This window comes from Lissotriton helveticus, chromosome 3_1, assembly GCF_964261635.1.
Source record: "Lissotriton helveticus chromosome 3_1, aLisHel1.1, whole genome shotgun sequence".
NCBI classification, from domain to species: Eukaryota; Metazoa; Chordata; class Amphibia; order Caudata; family Salamandridae; genus Lissotriton; species Lissotriton helveticus.
Genome location: NC_136061.1, coordinates 538794309 through 538810109, shown reverse-complemented (window position 1 = coordinate 538810109; position 15801 = coordinate 538794309). Strand labels below are relative to the sequence as shown.

General features: G+C 54.7%; 1 protein-coding gene across 1 annotated transcript in view; it reads left to right on the top strand.

Moving 5' to 3' along the window:
* Window positions 1–1587: 1587 nt before the first annotated feature.
* Window positions 1588–15801, top strand: part of STK17B (serine/threonine kinase 17b) — a 189972-nt gene continuing 175758 nt past the window's right edge. Inside the window, exon 1 of the mRNA XM_078680419.1 lies at window positions 1588–1818. The gene's annotated coding sequence lies outside the window, so the exon portion shown is untranslated. The remainder of the gene's footprint in view (window positions 1819–15801) is intronic.

Here is a 15801-nt window from a genome sequence, read left to right as displayed (position 1 = left end):
ATGTGAGCTGCTTGTGCACAAACGAAAACAAGTTCAAGGCCAGCATGCCCTGGAAGTCCAGATGACTGCCAAGAGAATGACGTAGGAGTTACTTAACGTGGGAAAAGACCACGGAGTTGCTAGTTGAGTATGTGACTAGGTCAAAGACTTTCTTAAACAAAGGACCCTTTAAAATTTAGCTGACATAACGGAAATTGAATGCTGAAATGATGAGGTGATGCTCATCCACCCCCAAATTGTCCAATCAGAACTCGAGTTTATGCTGGAAGTTACTTTTGTAGATAGATAAAGTTAGTGAAAAAGGTATAAAAAGTGCTTATTTTACTTAAGAATTAAAACTCCTCTTCAATTTCCTCCAGGAACGCTGTCGGAATGCTGATTTTCCTGAGATGTAAGACTTAGAATAATTTTCTATTTTCCTTTGAATGAGAACTGAGCTTTAGATGAGGATATTAGTTAGGGAAGTTAAGAGAAAATGAATTTTGCGAACTATCTGTCTTTTGCTAATATTTGTATCTCTGAAATCTAAATAATAATGTCTATATCTGAATTTTCTAAAATAAATGAATATAACTGTTTGAGATAAAACTCTTATTCTTTTAATGTCGTTTTGAATAAATAAATAAATAAAGTGAATAAACTTTTAAACATGCTAAATTTTGCTTTTAATAAAAATTAGGTAAATGGAGAATTTAGCTGGTCTTGTATTTTCCTACGCCTAATTTTTTACTAGCAGATTCGTCGACCATAATGGTGGCATGTCTAAATAAATGTTTTGTTAATAGAAACCATGGTAAACTCATTTAAATTGCAGGTGTAAATAGTATAAATATCCAGTATTAGTTTAGACACTCCACTATGATACAGCAGCTCTCCTTAGAATCTCACCGATCCATGAAATAGGATGGAAGTGTTTTGTGAGTGACTCGCGGTGTTATGGGCCCCACTGACGAGTAGATGTATGATTTTTATACTTCAGGGAAAGGTGACATGGTTTTAGAAAGTATTTCCGGAGTAGCGCTGCATCAGCTTCCTATTGAGATGAGAGCTACATTTAAAACGACATATACCACACACAAGGCCCTACCCATCCCACCCCTTGCAAGGTGCTTTGGCGCTCCAGGTTGCTGCTATGTTAAAATAACAAAAATAAATGAAAACTTAGTTCACTGATTACATCGTTAACGTTCCTACGTTAATTTTCAAGAAATTACTGGATCAAATCTCACCCAACGTACAGAACCCGAACACTTTTAGTACAACGACACGATTTTGTAATAGCTAGATAACTCGCTATCTCATTTAACGGCGTTTCGTTGCGCTATTTACTTGCCGAATAAAATCAAAACACTGTCGCACATAGAAGTGAGCAAGGACAGTGGCAGGCCCGTGCATAGCATGGCGACAATGAAGAAATCAAGAAGCTAGGTGTTTCCACCGCATTGATTGAGGATTCCGAGTCCGTTCTTTCTGTCTACTAGACTGTGATGACAGCCAATTACAGACGGTTTCGGTGCTACGAACACTGTGATTGGCTGAGGGATGACGGCCTTCGAGATGATTGCGGACCTGGTGACGTAATTTCGTGAGAGTCAGAGTGCCGAGTGGTGCAATTTTCAAAAACCAACAGTGTGATTCCGCCTCCCCTGAGCTCTCTGCCACCGCCTCCTAGTGGTTTTTCCGGGACCGGGCGGGGATATCTCCGGAGGTAGTTATACTGCGGGACTACGGATGTGTTGGTTCTCCTCCAGCGGATCCGCCGTTGCCCCTTCCTGCAGTTTAATCGCCCCTCACCTGCTGGTTTCAAACCTCCTCTCGGTGAGTAGAGTTTACTCTGTCCTTCATAGTGTGATGCCGTATTTCCCATATGCCTCACCTTTAAAATGTGATTGAAATGTTTAACTTGTTTTGCTGTGTGTTGTATTTAACAGATTAGGCACACTGCGGGTAGTTGAAGCGAAGTCAGTCACCTTCGCCAAAGACCCCTCCTGATCTCTCCGTATAGGAGGAGGGGAGTGTGAAAGGTTAGAAGGTATAGTTGGTTAACCGCCATTCAAGTTCGCTCTGGTCGCCCGTTTAGAGTGTTGAGCTTAAAGTTACATTGTTATTTTTCACAGACTTGTTGTGTTCAGTGTAGACGTGCATCCATGTTTTTTAAGTAGCGAGATACGTACAGCTGTCACCTGAACTGGTTCCTGGGAAGTCTGACAGATCGCAAATACGGGAAAGAGAACGATGTCAAAGCCGTCTCGAAGGTAGAAAGCAGGAACCTGCAAGAGTGAGTTAAAGGGATAGGAAATGTCTGGTAGTGCATTAAAGAGACACGAGGAAGATTTAAGACTGCCAACCCTGATATTAGCATGCCAACATTTAATTGCATCGGCTACGAGCAGATATTTGGGCACCAGCACACTTTCTTTTACAAAGTAAGCGCTGTTCAGCTATATGGTGCTGGTGCTCTTCCTAATTGATTCTGTTGGATCTGTGAACCTTGTATTGCCCTCTTAGTGTGGTTCTTCTTGTTAGTGGTTTTGGAAGCTTTTACGTTGGCTTATACAGAGTTTTGGAGCAAAGTTGGCTGTGTGGTGTAGTTCGTTTCCACCTATGCAAACCAAATAACTTCTCAAGTGTCAGGAACCTTTCCAGTGTATTATATATGGAGTGGCCCGGGCCATGTACTCAATCAATCACCACTTTTAAAGCGCAGCTTATCATCCGTGGGCTTAGTCAAAGAATCAAGTCTTAATCATCTTCCTGAAGTCGGTCAGTGAGGGTGATGGTCAGATGAAAAAGGCGTTCCAGGCGTTGGTGGCGAGGAGGGAGAAGGAGCTGAGGTAATGGCAGATGTGCGTTATCTGTGCGAGGGCGCGGTAGGCAGAGGTTTCTAGATGGCTGATGGAAGTTCAGGCTGTGGTTCATGTACGCTAGTCCTTGGTCGTGGAGGGCTTTTAGGTGTGTGTCTGTAACTTGAATTGCCAATTCTTCTGGACTGGGAGCCAGTGGAGGTTTCTCAGATGTTGAGTGATGTGGGTCTGCGTGGGCAGGTTGAGGATCAGTCTGGCCGCTGAATTCTGTATCATCTGCAGTCTTCATGAGTTTGGTGGCGATTCCTGCAAACAGTATGTTGCTATAGTTCAGCCGGCTGGTGATTAGGACTTGTTAACCGTTTGAAGATTCTTTTGGAGCAATCAGAGAGTGTGAAAGCAGGCAGTGGACACTGTTTATTTGTTGCTTCATGGTGAATTTACTGTCCAGGGTGATGCTGAGATTGCTGCTGTGGTGAGAGTGGGTCCAAGTTTGGCGGGCCACCTTGTTTCATTCCAGAGGGAAGTTTTGTTGCCAAGAATCAGCACTTTGTTCTCGTCAGTGTTAAGTTTCAGACCGTTATCCTTCATCCAGTCTGCAACATTCTTCATGTAGACTGTGGAAGTTGGGCTTTGTGGTGGGGTCTACTGAGAGCGAGAAGAGGAGCTGGGTATCATCGGCTTAGGACGTGATGCTGAGAACGTGGGCTCTTACTATGTAGGCTAGAGGCGTCATGTGGGTGTTGAGGGTGGAGCTGAGGGATGAACTTTCAGGGACGCCACAGATGGTGATTGTGGGTTCCGAGGCGAAGGGAGGTAGGTTGGTTCTCTGTGAGAAATTATGTGATCCACTTGAGTGCATCTCCCTTGATCCCAATCTGGTGCATTCTCGTGGGGGGATATGGTGTCAAAGGCTGCAGAGAGGTAGAGGAGGATCAGGGCCGCCAATTCTCCCCTTTTGAGTAGGGTGCAGATGTCATCCATGGCGGTGATAGGGCTGTCTCAATGCTGTGATTGGTGTAGAAACACGATTGGGAGGCGTCTACCAGGTTGTTTCTCTCTAGATGTTCGATGAGCTGCCGGTTGTTTACCTTTTCCAAGACTTTGGCAGAGAAGGGGAGCAGCAAGATAGGACAGCAGTTCGCTTGGGTTGGTGGAGGATTTCTTGAGGAGGGGTCGCACCTCTGTGTGTTTTCTTGCATCGGGAAAGGTGGCAGTGGTGATAGATGCGTTGGTGAGTTGGAGGCTTAGCTCGTTGCTTTCTAGGTTGAAGAGGCAGTGAGGGCAGATGTCCATGGGTGCTCAGGAATTGAAGGACTTAATGATTGCTGTGGTGTCCAGTGTGGTGGTGAGTTGTGTTCATGCGGTGAGGTGCTGGTTAGGGGGGCTTCTGCTGGAGTGAGGAAGCTGGGGAGATCGGTGGGTTGTGGTTCGTAGTTATTTATTTATTTGAGAAGTTTTGTAAAGCGACACCATGACCAGGCAGGATATCGGAAAGCTGTACATCGCTGAACCTCCCCCCCCCCCCTGTCGTGTGTGGCAGCACAGGTTCAAACGGCTCCCGGGCACACACACAGCCGCACCCGAGCACTTCACAGGTCTTTAAAAGACCATGTGCATGTTAAAGAGGCTTTGTTGATGTTTCACCCCTTCTAAGAGCCCCTGCAGCGCCACTCTACCTACGGCTTAAAGTTTCAGCCCCCACCCGAAATGTGGCTCTAGTTGCGCCTCTGTATGGAACTATCCTTCTTCGGGACTCATTAACTTTAAAAAGGGTACAGATCAAGATTCGGCCTGGGGCTCCAGTGCACACAAAAGACCCGCCAGGTTAACCAATGCGCAGAGCAAACACGAAGGCTCAAAGCCTACCTTTAACCCAATATCTGAAAAATGACCCGAGTGCCCCGTGGGCGGAGCCTCGTAGAGTGGAGCACAACGGATAGGAGCTATGTGGCCGCCAGAGCCAACTGGTGAGCATTGACACCGAGAGCATAGGGGACTACAGGATCAGGGCTCCCCAGCGGCATCTGAACAAATAAGAAATCCCCCAGCGACCTGCCTGACTTTAAAATGGCGGCCATTTGAGACAACCACAGGCTTCAATAACTCTTCGAGTGCCAGAGACGGCGTGCAAGGTTGATAATAAAGAGGGACGGAGCAACTACAAGACTGGGGCCCAGAAGGAAAAACAAGGGCAGTTCAATCCTCTCCTTAAGGGTGAAATAACAAAAGCTACACACCAATGAGGGGAACAGAGGTACAGACCTTACAACACATGCATTAAAGCTCCACCGGTGACAGCACATGTTAAGGTCATACCTTATCTGACTTGGTCTCTCTAGCAGCATTTGATGCAATGTGTCAGCAGGATCCCATACAGCTTGCACAGCGTCCCATCTGCCTCCTGTGTGCCTGGTGCCTTGTTGTGGTTGCACATAACCCCCCCCCCGAGCAAGACGATTCTACATCACCCTCCTCCAGGTAGCCAATTCCTTTTCCACCTCCTTCTATCTCTCCTTGCGTCCTCCAATGAGTCTGGTCTTGGACGATGCCCCATGGGAAGAAAGGGATACTGTTTTGTACTTACCTGCGGATTTAATGGATGTGGATACCTACTGCGGCCCCTCGGCCGTCACCTACCCAGTCGGACATTTGACGTTGTTTTCCGCGTCTCCCCGTTTGGTCTCCTTCCCTCCCCCTCCTCTGATTCTCTTGATGCTAACTGCTGTAACTATGTATCCTGTAACTCCCTGTTTCAACTGATGTAGATACCTACAGCGGAGCCTTGGCCGATGCTCGGTGGAGCTGTCCTATGCAGCTATAGAGGAGTCTGGCGCCTTGGCCGTCACCTACTCAGCCTGACATCTGACATTGTTTTACTCGTCTCCTCGTTCGATCCCCTTCCCTCTCCCTCCCCCTCCTCCCTCCTCTGCGATTGTTTGGATTCTAACTGATGTATCTATGTATCCTGTAACTCACTGATTCAACTGATGTAGAAACCTAATGCGGAGCCTGAGCAACCTTGGCCGATGCCCGGTGGAACTGTCCTATGCAACTATAGAGGAGTCTGGGCCCCTTGGCCGTCACCTACCCAGCCGGTCATCTGGCATTGTCTTCCTCGTCTCCCCGTTGTGTCTCCTTCCCTCCCCCACATCCTCCCTCTGTTTCTTTGATTCAAACTGTTATAACTATGTAACCTGTAACTCGCTGATCTTCATGTAAAGCGCTCTGATACCTCCGTGTCGGTATTTCGTGTGTAGGATGAAAACCGGGAGGAGACGGGTCTTCGTGGTCTGGGCGGGTACGCTTATGACCACAGAGCGCTTTGTCGGTATGACGAAGTTCTCCCTCTTGAAATTTCCCGGCGCCGTGTTTCGATGACGGACCTCATCGAAACACGGCGCCGCGAAATACCGAGATCCAATCTCCAAACCTTAAGTACGAAAAAATCCTACATTGCGGATTCCCGACGACGTCCCAAAAGTGGCCAAAACACTTGGCAAGAAAAATCAAAAACACTAATTTTTGAATTTCCCGATACATACCTAGAGTCGACGCACTGACCGGTCTTCTCCTGCCCCTCTTTTCGTCTGTTTTTGTCAAATAAGCTTATCCTAGCTTGAGAGCCACTCCTTCCAGCCCTGAAGATTCGCAGTAGTTCCCTGCGATGAAACACGTGTTGGCTTATGAAAAGGAACAATAAACAGAAAATGGATACTCTATGAACTGACTACCAACTTACTAACTTACTTATATTTCTCTTACTCTGTTCTTGGACACTAAATCACGTAGCTCCACTACCTATTTGGATTGTTATGCTATACTTTATTATCTAATGTATACAACTTAACTCTGAAACTTTGGCATTGTTCTATGTATTGTGTGAGTGCAGGGGCACAGTTGTTTCTTATTTATTGTAGACCAGCCTTCTGGTCGTTCTGAGTGGTTGTGAGGGATTACCACTCGCCCCATTGCCTACACCATCTACTTCTGTTTGTCAATATCTAGCGGTTACTCAGGTGTGCGCCCATTTCCATCTGGTTCTCCTAAAAGACCTCATTAGTTGTCTAACTTCCCCTTCCTGTAGTTGAACCTCCAAGCTAGCAATTTCCCACAGAATTTCCTTCCGTATCCCAACTTTCTGGCCCATACACTGTCCTTGAGCTACCACCTTAAAGGCTACCCATTCTATTGCCCTGGAGGTGGCCATGCCCAGATTGAATTGAAAGTATTGTATAATGGCAGGTTTGTAACGACGCACGAAACGACTGTCCTCTAGAAGTGCATGATCCAATCACCATTTGGGAGTCAACGTGGGCTCTGGTAGAGGGCGAAAACACAGCAACATGGAGTTGTGATCGGAATCGGAGCGCCCCAGATATTCTCCTACTCCTTCACATCCAGCAAAGCAGACTTGTTTTAAAACTCCGGTTGCAAAACCCTTCTCTGGCATCTTAGTAGTCTGTGTGCTCTTTTTTACAACTCCTTTGATGTACTGGAATGGAAATGTAAAACTCTTCATTACTGGTACCCAGTGTCTTGAGTGCATTTAAACCATGTTGTTTTGGTTTTGGGTTTCAGAGTGCCGACATTGATAAAGCAAAAAAAAAAACATGCCACAAATTTGGTCTTCCTATAAGAGATGAATGCAACAGGTCTTCATTACTGGTACCCAGTGTCTTGAGTACATTTAAACCATGTTGTTTTGGTTTTGGGTTTCAGAGTGCCTACATTGATAAAGCAAAAAAAAAAAAACATGCCACAAATTTGGTCTTCCTATAAGAGATGAATGCAACAGGTCTTCAAAATTCCCGAGTTATCGCATGACCTCCTCCCAGTCAGTCCTTCAAATCACCCCAGGAGGGCTCAATTTCGTTTTTCCAGTGTGTGTGGTATATTATTAATTGTGGATCTATACATTTGGGAGGAAACCTTTCATTTCATAGAGACAAATAGTAATGGCTGCTTCACATGCCATCCCAACACCAGCTTCAACTATACATCCTGTCCCACCAATGCTTGGGGCCATGGGAGAACAAGGTACTTCAGACATTGATCAGAATTTGAACCTAGGAGAGGAGTAAGATGAAGTTATGGAAGAGGGTCAATACAATGTTGTTTGATACTAAGATAAAGAATGGAAGGACTCTTCTGCCTAAGGTGGGTGACAAGTTGCCTTGACAACCAGACTCTCCACCAGACAATATGTACATGCTTTATGAGTGGCAAAAAAGTTTAGGCTTTAAGTGTAATATGTGGGACAGCAGAGATTCTATAATAACTTCTAAAGAGAATCCCAGAAAGACAGCTACATCAACTCTGAGCTTTGCTTTTGGCTGGAAAGATGGTCTTAAAACTTATGTACTTTTCCTTCCTTGTATACTTGTACATACGTTAATATTCACCTATGTATTCCTCTACTTACTTATGCTTATTTATTCTTTTTTCCTACTTATTTCTATGTTTATTTTTCCTTGTAGCTTATTTTCATTTTTCCTTCTATTTACATTTCATTCCCTAACAATCTCACCTATATTGTTCCATGTCTTACCCACTTTACCCTTTTTTCTATATCTTTATATTTATAATTTTCTCAATTATACTTGCATATTGAAATATGTACACTAATTAATTTACTATAACTTATTCATTTTTAGTGCCTTCTCTATATCATGATACTTTATGTAAATTTAGAATTTTCTCTGTTTTATGTGATAATGATATTCTATATGCTTAAACTGTGAATTGACAATTATATATCTTTATATATATATATATATATATATATGTATTTATTACAATTGTTTTTAATAAAACATTTCGACAAAACAATACTTATGTAAACAACAGCTACGGCACAAGCAGTCTGGGGAAATTGAAAAATGCCAGAGTCTGCACTGACGTGCCTAACTTGACATCCCAAATCAGCTTCTATTATTGTGGCAGAAACTTGGAGATAATCAAATAAAATCTTCATTCCAGCTTCAGCTTCTCCTGATAGAGATGACGCTCTTATAAATAATTTTGGCCTCCGAGTCAGTTAGATTGCAGCATCATTGATCAAAGCAGCAAATACCACATTTGGCACAACATCACTATTCTTATACCAGAGGACAAGAGCTAATTAAATAAGACTATTTTAAAGGAGGAGTAATTGCCTCAACCATCATCATTAATAAAACAATGAATGTGTCAAATGATGGCTTCTGCCAGCTTGCAAGAGTGGCAGTCCTGCAAAGACAAGACTGGCTTATATCCACAGCCTACAATCAGAAACTTAGGCCAAGACCCTGGACATGCCTTTCGAGGGACAGACCATGTTAGGCAAACATGTCGATAATGCATTGCAGAACATAAAAACAGACACTGCTCGCTCTCTTGTAGCCTTAAAGTAAACACTCCATCTGCTTCCTTTGTGGCACCAGGCACACACAGGAGGTTTCACTCCGTACAGAGGTTAATGATGACTATATTACCCTCCCACCCACCAGAGAGACCAAATATAATCAAGAATGCTCCTCCAGGACCAATGCCAGGCTGTAAGAAGTCATAGAGGAAGGGTGATGCTCAATCATGCTGACAGATTAACCAAAAAAATGAACCAAGCAACAAATACTCCTCTCTTCCTCTAATCCAGTTCCTCCCAGAGGGGCGTATAATTCATTTTCTTGCTCCTGCATGGAGAAGGATAATAATGTACAGGGCTCGACAAATCGACGACCAGATGGCCGAACTTCCCTGGAAGTCCCGATGAGGTGCCATTCGCCTCCCAGATCCCAGCGAGGGCTCCAGGAGGTCGGGTACTTTCACGCCTTGGGTCCCCTCTGTCACCTCGCGTGCAGAGTTTACAAGAAAGGAGGGTAATTTTCCTCCGGATTACTAGGGACAGGGTACGCCCGGACACCCCTCCAAGGCTGGTGGTTCTCTGCCATGGGGACCAGATAGGCTATGCCTGGGTAACACCTCCCTAGGCCACCCGGGGCTTCCTTCCGCCAGGCCGACGGCATGTCAAATGGCCCAGGACGGGCTCCATGGCTCTTGGGCAGTCGTCCCCTGGGCGCCCGGGGCTCCATCCACCCCGGCGACATGGAAAAGTGCCCAGGATGGGCTCCATGCGTCCCGGGCATTCGTCCCCCGGGCGTCCGGGGCTCCATCCAGGCTGACGGTATAGCAGAGTGCCCGGGTCGGGCTCCATGGTTTTCACGGTGGTCCTCCCCTGGGTGTCTGGGGGCTCCAGGCCGAAGGCATGGAAAAGTGCCCAGGACGGGCTCCATGCGTCCCGGGCATTCGGGACGGGGACCGGGACCGGGACATGGACAGGGTCGGGAGAGTCCAGGCGGCTTCACTTCCGTGTCCAGCCATCTGCTCGCCCAGATTCCCTCGGCCATCTGGTCGCCCGTTCCCCTCGGGCATCTGGTCGCCCGCAAAGCTTTCCTATGGGGCGACCAGATGGCCGAACTTCCCTGGAAGTCCCGATGAGGTGCCATTCGCCGCCCGGATCCCAGCGAGGGCTCCAGGAGGTCGGGTACATTCGCGCCTTGGGTCCCCTCTGTCACCTCGCGTGCACAGATTACAAGAAAAGGGGGTAATTTTCCTCCGGATTACTAGGGAGAAGGGTACGCCCGGACACCCCTCCGAGGCTGGTGGTTCTCTGCCATGGGGACCAGATGGGCTATGCCTGGGCAACACCTCCCTAGGCCACCCGGGGCTTCCTTCCTCCAGGCCAACTGCATGTCAAATTGCCCAGGACGGGCTCCATGGCTCCTGGGCAGTCGTCACCCGGGCGTCCGGGGCTCCATCCAGGCTGACGGCATGGAAAAGTGCCCAGGACAGGCTCCATGCGTCCCGGGCATTCATCCCCCGGGCGTCCGGCGCTCCATCCAGGCTGACGGCATGGCAGAGTGCCCGGGTTGGGCTCCATGGGTCCCGGGCAGCCCTCCCCCGGGCGTCCGGGGCTCCCACCTCCAGGCCGACGGCATGGCAAAGTGCCCAGGACGGGCTCCATGAGTCCGGGACAGTCCTCCCCCGGGCGTCTGGGACACCCATCTCCATGAGGCCAACGGCATAGGCAAAGTACCCAGGACGGGCTCCATGGGTCCCGGGCAGACCTCCCCCCCCGGGCGTCCGGGGCTCCCACCTCCAGGCCGACGGCATGGCAAAGTGCCCAGGACGGGCTCCATGAGTCCGGGACAGTCCTCCCCCGGGCGTCTGGGACACCCATCTCCATGAGGCCAACGGCATAGGCAAATTACCCAGGACGGGCTCCATGGGTCCCGGGCAGACCTCCCCCCCCGGGCGTCTGGGGCTCCCACCTCCAGGCCGACGGAATGTCAAAGTACCCAGGACGGGCTCCATGGGTCCCGGGCAGCTTCCCCCGGGCGTCCGGGGCACCCACCTCCAGGCCGACGGCATGTCAAAGTACCCAGGACGGGCTCCACGGGTCCCGGGCATTCCTCCCCCAGGTCGTCCGGGCCCTAGAGCTCCGGTGGTCCAACCTGCGCCTGAGGCCCAGCCGGGGTCCAAGAGCCCTGCCTTGCGTGGGCAGGAAGTCAGGAACCCTACCGCGAAGGCTTGGGATGGATGGGGAGCTGGTAGTCCTTTCGATCCCGGCCATCTGGTCGCCCGCGATGCTTTCCAATGGGGCGACCAGATGGCCGGGCTTCCCTGGAAGTCCCGATGAGGTGCCATTCGCCTCCCGGATCCCAGCTAGGGCTCCATGAGGTCGGGTTCTTTTACGCCTTGGGTCCCCTCTGTCACCTCGCGTGCACGGATTGCAAGAAAGGGGGGTAATTTCCCTCCGGATTACTAGGGGCAGGGTACGCCCGGACACCTCTCCAGGGCTGGTGGTTCTCTGCCCGGGGGACCAGATGAGATATGCCTGGGCAACACCTCCCCTGGGCGTCTGGGGGCTCCATTCTCCGGGCCAACGGCATGGCTCAATGCCCAGGACGGGCTCCACGTGTCCCGGACAGACCGCCCCTGGGCGTCCGGGGCACCCATCTCCAGGAGGCCAATGGGATGGCAAAGTACCCGGGAAGGGCTCCACGGGTCCCGGGCAGCCTTCCCCCGGGCGTCCGGGGCTCCCACCTCCAGGCCGACGGCATGTCACACTGCCCAGGACGGGCTCCATGGGCCCCGGACAGACCTCCCCCCGGGCGTCCGGGGCACCCATCTCCAGGAGGCCAACGGGATGGCAAAGTACCCGGGAAGGGCTAGACGGGTCCCGGGCAGCCCTCCCCCGGGCGTCCGGGGCTCCCACCTCCAGGACGACGGCATGCCAAAGTGCCCAGGGCGGGCTCCACGGGCCCCGGGCAGCCCTCCCCCCGGGCGTTCGGGGCACACATCTCCAGGAGGCCAACGGCGTTGCAAAGTACCCGGAAAGGGCTCCACGGGTACCGGGCAGTCCTCCCCCGGGCGTCCGGGGCACCCATCTCCATGAGGCCAACGGCATTGGCAAAGTACCCGGGAAGGGCTCCACGGGTCCCGTCCAGGCTTCCCACGGGCGTCCCGGGCACCCTCCTCCAGGCCGACGGCATGTCAAAGTGTCCAGGACGGGCTCCACGGGTCCCGGGCAGCCCGCTCCCGGGCGTCCGGGGCTCCCACCTCCAGGCCGACGGCATGTCAAAGAGCCCAGGACGGGATCCACGGGTACCGGGCAGTCCTCCCCCGGGCGTCCGGGGCTCCCATCTCCAGGCCAACGGCATGGCTCAAAGCCCAGGACGGGCTCCATGGGTCCCGCGCAGGCCTCCCCCGGACGCGTCCGGGGCAACCATCTCCATGAGGCCAACGGCATTGGCAAAGTACCCGGGAAGGGCTCCACGGGTCCCGGGCAAGCCTCCCCCGGGCGTCCAGGGCACCCACCTCCAGGCGGACGGCATGTAAAAGTGCCCAGGACGGGCTCCATGGGTCCCGGGCAGCCCGCCCCCGGGCATCTGGGGCACCCATCTCCAGGAGGCCAACGGCGTTGAAAAGTACCCGGGAAGGGCTCCACGGGTACCGGGCAGTCCTCCCCCGGGCGTCCGGGGGCTCCCTTCTCCAGGCCAACGGCATGGTTCAATGCCCAGGACTTGACGTCAAGTGGCCAGGACGGGCTCCATGCGTCCCGGGCATTCGTCCCGGGACGGGGTGGGGAAGAGTCCAGGCGGCTTCACCTCCATGCCCGGCCATCTGATCGCCCAGATTCCCTCGGCCATCTGGTCGCCCGGATCCCCTCGGGCATCTGGTCGCCCGCAACGCTTTCCTATGGGGGGGGGGACCAGATGGCCGAACTTCCCTGGAAGTCTTAATGAGGTGCCATTCGCCTCCCGGATCCCAGCGAGGGCTCCATGAGGTCGGGTTCTTTCACGCCTTGGGTCCCCTCTGTCACCTCGCGTGCACAGATTGCAAGAAAGGGGGGTAATTTGCCTCCGGATTACTATGGGGCAGGGTATGCCCGGACACCCCTCCAGGGTTGGTGGTTCTCTGCCATGGGGACCAGATGGGATATGCCTGGGCAACACCTCCCTAGGCCACCCGGGGCTTCCTTCCTCCAGGCCAACTGCATGTCAAATTGCCCAGGACGGGCTCCATGGCTCTTGGGCAGTCCTCCCCCGGGCGTCCGGGGCTCCCTTCCCTGGGCCAAAGCATTTCAGAGTGCCCAGGACGGGCTCCACGGGTCCCGGGCGTCCAGGGCTCCCTTCCCCGGGCCAAAGCATTTCAGAGTGCCCAGGACGGGCTCCACGGGTTCCGGGCGTCCAGGTCTCCCTTCCCCGGGCCAACGGCTTGTCAGAGTGCCCAGGACGGGCTCCACGGGCCCCGGGCGTCCGGGGCACCCTTCCCCGGGCCAGCGGCATGTCAGAGTGCCCAGGACGGGCTCCACGGGTCCCGGACGTCCGGGGCTCCCTTCCCCGGGCCAACGGCATACAGGAGTGCCCAGGACGGGCTCCACAGGTCCCGGTCGTCTGGGGCTCCCTTCCCCGGGCCAACGGCTTGTCAGAGTGCCAAGGACGGGCTCCACGATTCCCGGTCGTCTGGGGCTCCCTTCCCCGGGCCAACAGCTTGTCAGAGTGCCCAGGACGGGCTCCACGGGTCCCGGGCAGTCCTCCCCCGGGCCAACAGCAGGTCAGAGTGCCCAGGACGGGCTCCACGGGTCCCGGGCAGCCCACCCCCCGGGCGTTCGGGGCACCCATCTCCAGGAGGCCAACGGCGTTGCAAAGTACCCGGGAAGGGCTCCACGGGTACCGGGCAGTACTCCCCCGGGCGTCCGGGGGCTCCCTTCTCCAGGCCAACGGCATGGTTCAAAACCCAGGACGGGCTCCATGTGTCCCGGACAGACCTCCCCCGGGCGTCCGGGGCACCCATCTCCAGGCCAACGGCATGGCTCAATGCCCAGGACGGGCTCCATGGGTCCGGGGAGGCGTCCCATGCGCCTCTGGGCTTGGGAGCCCCGGCTGGGTCTAGGGGCCCGGCCGGGCCCCGGGTCGGGTGCTCCGGCCCTGGTCCCTGTCTCCCAGCCTACCGCACTGCCAAGGGCCTAGGAAGGGGTTCCGTTGTGCCCGGGGAGCCTCCCCTTGCTTGTCTGGGTTCAGGAGCTCTGTCCGGGGCCCCTAGGGGCCCGGGGGAGGGCGGCCTCCCCACCCCGGGCTCTGTCCTTGGTCCTGCTGCGTGGCAGGGTGCCCGGGACGGGGTCCGGAGGGACCGGGGAGGCGTCCCATGCACCTCCGGGCTTGGGAGCCCCGGCAGCGTCCAGGGGCCCGGCCGGGCCCCGGGTCGGGTGCTCCGGCCCTGGGCCCTGTCTCCCAGCCTGCCGCACTGCCAAGGGCCCGGGAAGGGGTTCCGATGTGCCCGGGGAGCCTCCCCTTGCTTGGCTGGGTTCAGGAGCAGTGGCTAGGGCCCCTGAGGGCCCGGGGAGGGCGGCCTCCCCACCCCGGGCTCTGTCCTTGGTCCTGCCGCGTGGCAGGGTGCCCGGGACGGGGTCCGGAGGGACCGGGGAGGCGTCCCATGCACCTCCGGGCTTGGGAGCCCCGGCAGCGTCCAGGGGCCCGGCCGGGCCCCGGGTCGGGTGCTCCGGCCCGGGAAGGGGTTCCGATGTGCCCGGGGAGCCTCCCCTTGCTTGGCTGGGTTCAGGAGCAGTGGCTAGGGCCCCTGAGGGCCCGGGGAGGGCGGCCTCCCCACCCCGGGCTCTGTCCTTGGTCCTGCTGCGTGGCAGGGTGCCCGGGACGGGGTCCGGAGGGACCGGGGAGGCGTCCCATGCGCCTCCGGGCTCGGGAGCCCCGGCTGGGTCCAGGGGCCCGGGCGGGCCCCGGGTCGGGTGCTCCGGCCCTGGGCCCTGTCTCCCAGCCTGCCGCACTGCCAAGGGCCCGGGAAGGGGTTCCGATGTGCCCGGGGAGCCTCCCCTTGCTTGGCTGGGTTCAGGAGCAGTGGCTAGGGCCCCTGAGGGCCCGGGGAGGGCGGCCTCCCCACCCCGGGCTCTGTCCTTGGTCCTGCTGCGTGGCAGGGTGCCCGGGACGGGGTCCGGAGGGACCGGGGAGGCGTCCCATGCGCCTCCGGGCTCGGGAGCCCCGGCTGGGTCCAGGGGCCCGGGCGGGCCCCGGGTCGGGTGCTCCGGCCCTGGGCCCTGTCTCCCAGCCTGCCGCACTGCCAAGGGCCGGGGAAGGGGTTCCGATGTGCCCGGGGAGCCTCCCCTTGCTTGGCTGGGTTCAGGAGCAGTGGCTAGGGCCCCTGAGGGCCCGGGGAGGGCGGCCTCCCCACCCCGGGCTCTGTCCTTGGTCCTGCTGCGTGGCAGGGTGCCCGGGACGGGGTCCGGAGGGACCGGGGAGGCGGCCCATGCGCCTCCGGGCTTGGGAGCCCCGGCTGGGTCCAGGGGCCCGGGCGGGCCCCGGGTCGGGTGCTCCGGCCCTGGGCCCTGTCTCCCAGCCTGCCGCACTGCCAAGGGCCCGGAAAGGGGTTCCGATGTGCCCGGGGAGCCTCCCCTTGCTTGTCTGTGTTCAGGAGCTCCATCCGGGGCCCCTGAGGGCCC